Below are 8,541 nucleotides of genomic sequence, written 5' to 3' on the forward strand. Positions count from 1 at the left end.
TTCATCTCTGAAATTAGGGTTTGGGTGTGTGGTTTTCAGATTATGTGACTGTGTTTTGTTTTGTCTTGTTTGTTTTTTAGGAGTTAGGTCTTTTCTTGAAGTAAGATTTTAGGAAGATCCATGTGATGCAAAATAGATGACATCAATGCAGCTTTGGATGAAATTGAGAGAAGGACCCATCCGCTCCAAGGTTCCAGTGTTCCTTGGCAACCACCAGAAATGACTTCACAGAAGCCTAAACCCAGGGCCAATTGATCTTCAAAGACCCCTTACACTCTGTTCTTGGTTGTTCCAGCTTCATCCTGGTCTGAATCTCCGTCCTATGAATTGCCTTTCTGGGTTTCCTTCCTCAAGAGAAAAATGGGGTTACTAATGCCAACAGGAAGAAATGATAAGAAAACTAAACATGGAGGTAGAAGAATTGTTCCAACCCTGAGACTGCCATTTAATGAGTGTGTGAACTGGAGAAAGTCACTTACTATCTCTCAGTCTGAATTTACTCATCCTACGACATGAACTTGGCAAGGTACTAGTGAAAACTAGGTAAGATAATACAGTTTTCTCTCACTATTCAAACTTCACTCACTAAACTCAGGGACCAAATAGATTTGGAGAGGTATTTGTAATATAAAGTTTCCTTGTAAATTTTAAACAGATAATTCTATTTTTTTTGTCTCAAAGAACAATTATATCGTCTCAAATAATTTTTGTAATGACTTGAACAAAAAGATGCGAAAGTGCTTACTAAGTTGAATTCTACCCAAATGCTAATTATATTTTATACCAATTACTGGAAGGAAGCCAATACTAAGTTACAACCTCCATTGTAGGTCAACCTCTAGGTTACCCTGATGTAACCTCTGTTATAAATCCACACCAGTTTATCAAATGACCCTGACTCCAAATATTAGTTGTTTTTTTTTATGACCCATCCCACTAAATATGGCTCTTCATAGAAATTGGCTTTGGTTTCAGGAATAATTCATGAAAGTCAATATCTGCAATCAAACATTTAATTATCAAGCAAAAACAAAAACAAAAAATCTTTGAGCTAACCCAAGGAAATACAAAGCATAAAACATGACCCTTTATAGTCCAGGAGCTTAAATTACCATTGAGAAGCAGCATTAATATAGAATGATCTATGAGGTTCCATCATGAGAGGCTAGTACAAGCCGCTATGAGATGTGCTGTTGTAACTCGTTCTTCAGGCTGGCACACCTAGAGGGCCATCTCTCCAATTAACTTAGGTTATCCTTGACCTCCGGTGTGTCTACATGTAGTTGAGAATTCACCATCTAAGTGGTCTGTCATTCACAAGTGGCCCGTTATGTGACAAGTTCAGCACTGAGCCGACATACTTCTTGCCTCTTGGTGCTTATAATCCAAACAGGAAAGATACATCTCTCTTGCCATATTAGCTTACTAGAGCTGCTGTAACAAACTGCCACAGACTTAGTGGCTAAAACAACAGAAACTTATTCTCTCTCAGTTTTGGAGGCCAGAGTCCAAAAGCAAGGGGTCAGCAGGGCCGTGCTCTCTCTGAAGGCTCCAGAGAAGACTCTTTCCTTGCCTTTTGCAGCTTCTGCAGCTCCGGGAGTTCCTAGGCTTGGGGCTGCAATATTCTAATCAGTCCCTCTGCCTTCACATCCTTCTTCTCTGTGTCTGGGCTCAAATAACTTTCTGCCTTTCTCCTACAAGGACACTTGTCATTGGATTTAGGGGGCCCCTAGTTCCAGGATGATCTCATCTCAAGATTTTTAACTTAATTATATCTGCAAAGATTCTTGTTCCAAATAAGGTCACATTCACAGGTTCTGGGAATTAGGATATGGACACACCTTTTTGAGGACCACCATTTAACCCATTCTACTTGTCTTGAAGGAAATAACTACAGGTATTATAAATGCTGAGATGCAATATGGGTTATGGGAGCACTTCAGAAGATGTGGTCTGGCCTAGACTTGGGGACCAAGGAAGGCTTTCCTGAGGTCATGTTGGGTAAGACTTAAAAGATGGGAGGAGGGGAAGGTGGAGTGAAGAGCATTCCAGGCTTAAGGAGGATAGTGGGCGCAGGCTGGAGGAGGGAGCTGAAGAGGGAGAAAAGAATTTAGAAGAATCCAGGATGCATGGAAGAGAGAGAGAAGAGTGAGTAAATTCTAAAATTTTCCCTACGAGCACTGTGAGTTCAATGAAACAAGTGAGAATATTAGATTTGTGCTTTCAAAGCATGGTTCCAGCTGCAGGGTGGGGAGAATGGTTTGGCAAGAGACAAGAGAAGATTTGGGAAGACCCAGTGCAGATGATTGTGGTATTCCAGGGGACAGATTGTAGTGACCGAGATTACTGTGGACTCATTGGAAACAGCTCTATGTGGCTTCTTTGAACGATGCACAGAAAACGGAACAATCAGGATTTTATCCTATTTGTATATGGGAGGTAAAGGAAAAGAAAAAGTCAAGAATGGCAACCAAGTTTCCAGCTTAAACACTTAGCTTCAAGGCATTGACGTTTACTGATGTAGGAAACACTAGAAGAGTGGCCCTTTGTTTCTTTGCTTTATCCAGGGAAGAGAACAGCTCGTTTTTTATTTCACAATGAAGAAATGGAGGCCTTCGGAGGTCATAGGACTTAACCAGGATAAACAGAAAGTAGTATAGTAGCAGGACCCGGACAAGAAGTGAGAGCTCCTAACCCCCAGTGCTTCATTCTCTTCACTGTATGTGGTCCTGCCCTTTGTTCCTTTGTCCAATCCCTTCTCTTTTGTGTTTTTATTTTGAGGTTCAAGGATTCCTCTAAGTATATGAAACAGTGCTTCCTCCATTCACAGAGACTCCCCGTTTGTTATAGTCAGGAGTCTCAACCTCCCTTACATTGTCTTTTCTTCCTCTTGCTGTTCAAATTCAGAAAGGTTTCTACCTTCATACAAGACTGGAGAAGGGGATCTCAGGAGCTGTTTTGTGTTATTGTGTCCAAGGAGCGCTGGAGTTGAGCACAACTTGTAAACGTCTGCTCTTCGGGAACACTTGTCACATGTCACATGCCCTTTCCCATATCTGCTTCTTCAGCTATACCTGTTTCCCACTTTACCTCTTCAGTTCATTTTAGAGATTGCTGCTACGGTCATTTCATTTATGAAAACTCACTTAATATTTTACTGATTCTCCTCACCTAATAAAAACATGAAAAAAAGAGAGAATTAATCAATATTTACTCATACAAAGGACAATAATAACATACACTTGATCCTCAAAAGATGGTGGTCTGGGTCAATGAAGCCTCATGTTTAGTTGATTCTTATTCAGTGAAAACTGATCTATTTTAAGTATTGTCTCCTGATATTTCTAATCATTATCTCATCCTGAAATGACAAAATTTCTGAAAAGTATTTCTCAAGAGTTTGCAGTAGTTCTTACGCTCCAATGATTTTTGATAACAAAACGTGTTTAGCCTCTGAGATTGGGTCATAAATAATATTCTATTTGCAAATCCTACCAGAGTTAGAAAAAGGGTAGTGTCAGGGGCTAAGGAAGGTTTACAAGGAAAATTTTAAGGAAGTATTACTTTTCTTCAGAAAGACATTTGATTACTTAGCTAATTATTGTTGGCCTGCTTTAAAATTACCCATGTTGCTATTTGGTTGTGTTTGGTGTTGTGCTTTATTTTAAGAGGCCTCCGCTAAGGATCTGGAAGGTAGTAACTCTGTCCAGAACACCAAAACTTATAATTTTGTAAATTCCTGAAGCCACAGCTATATAAAAATCCATGTCTTACATTTACATGCATATCCTGACGGCCTTTATAACATTAGTGATGCCGTCTCTTGGTTTCCACTGTATAAGGCCTACAGGGGTAAGATGACCTAGAACAGTCTTTCAACCATGTTGTTTGAATTGCCAGATCATTACCAAAGACAGGGGAAGATTTGAAAATTATATAGGGCCTTGCAAGCGGTGGAACAGGAGCTCTTCCTTCCCTTGCCATGTACAGTCAGAGAGCGTTACGAATACAGAAACCAGACATGTGGCTGCCTCAGGCTGTGAATTTCCCTCCGTCCCAGTCAGCCAGAGCTGGGGGAACAGAACACTAGGAGGAAGGAAAGAGAATTACCGTTCAACTCACATGTTTTAAAACAAGCCCACTTATGCTAACATTACTTCCTCCTACACAAAATAAAACAAACAAACAGTCTTGAAAAGAGGATGAATTAGAATCTTCTGTTTTAATTCATTATAGAAAAGTAGAATTCTTATAAGGTGCATATGGCAAAGAAATAAATATAATCTTCTTGGAAGCAGTACAGAGTAATATCAAAGATTATAACTAGAAATATTTTCTTACCTAATACTAATTATATCTATATCCTCACAGCTTACCTATTCACTGAGCTAGAATTAAAAGGTGCTACAACCTCTTCAAATATGTTCCCCAAAATGATCACCTCTGCTTGGTGGTGCCAACTGTCTCTTGAGCCCTCAGTTTCTTTGATTCTTTTTTTTCACAACATTTTGCCAAATTTTCTTTTGTACTCTTACCTGGACTCACTTATTTTCTGTCTTATGGATGTAGTGTAGAGAGCATCCTGGTAGTTGCAAGAAAAACATAAATCAAGACAACATCCTGGCCCATGAGAAACTTACAATCTAAAAGAGAAGCTGTAATGAGGACATGAGTGAACTATGGCATAAAGCTGAAAAAAACGTAACTGCCGTGGGTTCAAAGAAAGAAGATGGCTCCCATACTGGGGACATCAGGGAATTCTTTATGGAGAAAGTAGGACTTGAAATGGATCTTAAAAGGTGGAAATGATTTCTAGAAGTGAACACTGGGGGAGAAATTGGAATTCCATGCTCAAGAAAAGTGATGAGGCAAAGACATGGTTGCATGGAGATTCGGGGCATAAGTGAGGCCTGTGTAGTGGGCAGGCATGGGTGCAGAATAGTGCAAAGGCAGGAGAGTTGTGGCCTAAAACTCTGAAAAGGCTGCCCCGGGCTTATTTTGTGGGAGGAGTTGTGGAGTAGAGCAGGGCTATGATCAGAGAGGTGCTTTGGTAGCAGTGTTAAAGAGTCAAGTGAGGACTGAGGGTCACAATTGGGTATTGTGTAGATGTAAAAAGGGTAGAAGACAACTAGCAAAGACAACTAACAAGGGCAGAGGAAAGGTAGCCGCGTTATTCTGCACTTATGGCCTCAGAGCCAGGAAGAGAGAAAGTTACTTGGGATGGGGTCTGAGATTCTGAGCTGCTGTAGCTAAGTGGATCTTGTTTCCATTAACAAAAGGAAGGAAATCTGAGGCAGAAGTTGGTTTGAATCTGGGCAATGATGTGGATTGTTCCAGACATTAATTTTGAAGTGCTGGTGATATGTCCAGGTGGGACTATTCAAGAAACAGTTGGAAATACAGGAAAGGATAGCTGGATGAAGATCGGGAATAGAGGCATAAATGTAGGAGAAATGCTTACGTAAATTATGGCTGAAGCCAAGAGAATCTAGGATGAGAGAGAAGACCAAGGGAAGAATCTCGGGGAACACCTACATTAATGGTGAGCCAAAGAAAAGGAGCCAGTGAAGGAGGCTAAAGAGGAGAGGAGGTGAGATGGAAGGAGGACTAGAGGCATAACATGACGGGGGGTCAAGGGCCCGAAGGAGGAGGGAATCATTAGGCATATGAGGTGCTGCAGGCAGAGGAGGGTTCGCTCTTCTCCTCTCTCCTTGCTGGCCCCAGCACTGAGGTCCTTCTTGCCCCCAGGAGTGGAGAAGACCAAAGTAGACCTCTGCTTCTCTGACTCTTCTCTCTCCATCTCCTGTCCACACCAACTACCACTTCCTAATTAATTCTCTGAAACACTGTTTTCATCTTGTCATCCCCTGGCTGAAAACTCTACAGTAGCTCCCTCTTGCCTATGGAAATTCAAATGTCGAGCCTGATATCCAGGCTCAATTATTCAGGCTCTACTAATTAACACCATCTTATCTGCCTGGCTTTCTCTTTCATTCAGCTCCAACATATTTCATTAGAGCCAGGCCAGAACTCTCGCTGTCACCATGCAAGACTACCACGAGTACATTTTTTCAAGCTTCCCTGATTTCAATTCCCATTTCCCTCCTCCCAGCCAAGATAGAGTACATCAGCAAGGAAATTCAAACAATGCCTCTGTGTTTCATTCTCGTCCTTATAGCTTAGAATCTATTTTAGCATTAATGCCTATTCTTTTATTGTACAATTATTTTTTAAATTTCAAGTCTTAAGGGCAACAAACAAGCATTTATTTCTTTGTCTCCCAACAGTGCCCAAACAAAGCGTGGATCACACAGCCGACACTTCTATGTAATGTGAGAATATTTTGACTTTCCTTTCTCTCACGAAGGTGTGGTCTAATGTGTTGGTAATTGCCCAAGAAAGGATCTGAGGTACCCTCATTGCAAAACACCAACCCACCCCACCATCTGCCAAGCCACTTCTGTGGTTTCATTCATTTAGATCGTCAAGGCTTTTCTGCCATGCTGTTCATTATGGTAGCCAGTAGCTACCTAGAACGTTGTCATAGAATGCACTATGTTTTCTGATTTCAAAAGTTTTGAGAATGTAGAAACTCTGTAAGGAGTTAAGCCTTGTTAACTACTTCTTGAAGAGAATCAGCAAGAACCTGTAAAAAAAGACCTTAAATAAGGGTGAAAAACTGAGAGGCAGAGAGTGCAGAGGAGCAACTAGAAAGAAGGAAGGCTTTCCTGAGTTCATGTTGGGTAAGACTTAAAAGATGGCAGGAGGGGAAGTGGCGTGAAGAGCATCCCAGGCTTAAGGGTAGTGGGCACAGGCTAGAAAAGGAAGATGGAGAGGGAGAAAGGAATTTAGGAGAACCTAGGATGGATGGAAGTAGATTCTAAAATTTTCCCTAAGAGCACAGTGAGTTCAATGAAACATTTTCATAAGGGAAGTGAAAATATTAGATTTGTGCTTTCAAAGTATCGTTCCAGCTGCAGTATGAGGAGAATGGTTTGGCACAAGACAGGAGAAGATTTGGGAAGACCCATGGCAGATGATTGCTGTATTCCAGGGGACAGATTGTAGTGGCCGAGATTACTGTGGACTCTTTGGAAACAGATCGATGTGGCTTCTTTGACAGATACATAGAAAATGGAACAATCAAGATTTTATTCTATTTGAATGTGTGGGGGCCCTACCCTAGACCTATCAAGGAACAACTCAGGGTCAGATCAGCTATCTGTGTTGTAACCAGGCCTCCAGGTCATTTGGATGCACTCTCAATGTTGGGATCTCTGACTAGACAATGAAATTAGGGCTCCTGCCCTTTACCCAAGCTCTCCCTGTCCGTCCCCCTCATCCTTCACTCACCACCTCCCAAATCCCAATGACTAGAGCTTCTACAGTTCAAATGGGGGGCAGCAATGGCCAAAAGGAAGGGGTTCTTAGAATTCATCAGAGAATCAGTAAGCAAGCACTGAAAAAGGAGAAATCAACTGGAAAAGCATCCTTCCCAATCTATCAATGGCTATACCCATTGATTGACTGTGTGCTCATTCACACTGCAGTGTGGTGGTGACAAGTACCGGCTCAGGGGCCAGAAGGCCTGGATGCAAATCCCAGCTCTACCACCTACCAGTTGTGTGACACCAAGCAAGGCATTTCACCTCCCTCCATATATTTCCTCATCTGTGAAATGAGGAGAAAAAATACACCATCTCATGGAGTCACCATAAGGATTAAATGTCTAAATAGATGTAAAGTTTCGATAACAGTGCCTGCGATGCACAGTAAGCACAATTGAATTGTTAGTATCTAACAATCTAAGAGATCCAAGAGCATCACTATTCAAAATCAGCCATCATCGTTAACTTTACCTGACTTCGTACACTCAACAAACATTTGTTTAGAAATTTAAGATTGTGAAATAGCTGGATTATAGTGTTAAAAAAAATAAACCGGAATATTACTAGGTGTTCAAGCCCCTTCTTAAGAATGAAGGCCTCTCTCTTTGTCCTGTCTCCCCAGGGTGTTCTCCAGAGAATAGCAACACATGGTCCAGGGAAAGCACAGAAGGGGAAATGGAAATCGCAGAGCATTTGTTTGGGGTGGGAAGAGGGAAGCTGGGTGACATGAGTCTGTATAGCACTGTGAAGTCCACTGCAGGGCTTGCCTGGTTTCTAAGTGTTTTACTCAAGAAGCCCTGAGGGGAGGGCAGAAGGGAGAAATAGGAGGACGCTGGAGACTAGGGTAGACAGCACAGGGGTGGCTGTGCTCCAGGCGGTCTTCAGAGGGGAGCCACTGCTCCTTTGTCTGGACAATGCAGACTGGGGGCTGTAATCTGAGTGGGGACAAGGAAGGAGCCTGGCCACACAATCAAAGGGCTCAGGCTGTGCCAGTCCGGTTCCCTTCAGCGTCAGCTTACTGCGGGGCTCCCTTGGGCCCCACCAGAGGAGTCAGGTGGAAGTAAAAGAGGGAATGGAGACAGATTTTTTGGAGACTTTGGTTTCTGATCAATTGTTCTGAAACCTACTTGCCTGTGACTCTGAATATGCTCCT

At 42.1% G+C, this 8,541-nt stretch overlaps 1 long non-coding RNA gene across 1 annotated transcript; it reads left to right on the top strand.

The window, feature by feature from the left end:
• The first annotated feature begins 252 nt into the window (after positions 1–252).
• Positions 253–7,975, top strand: LOC139083102 (uncharacterized). The gene is made up of 2 exons (XR_011539671.1): positions 253–543; positions 6,288–7,975. It is a non-coding gene; the product is annotated as an uncharacterized lncRNA (long non-coding RNA).
• The last annotated feature ends 566 nt before the right edge of the window (positions 7,976–8,541 follow it).

This window comes from Equus przewalskii, chromosome 4 (assembly GCF_037783145.1).
Source record: "Equus przewalskii isolate Varuska chromosome 4, EquPr2, whole genome shotgun sequence".
Lineage (NCBI taxonomy): Eukaryota > Metazoa > Chordata > Mammalia > Perissodactyla > Equidae > Equus > Equus przewalskii.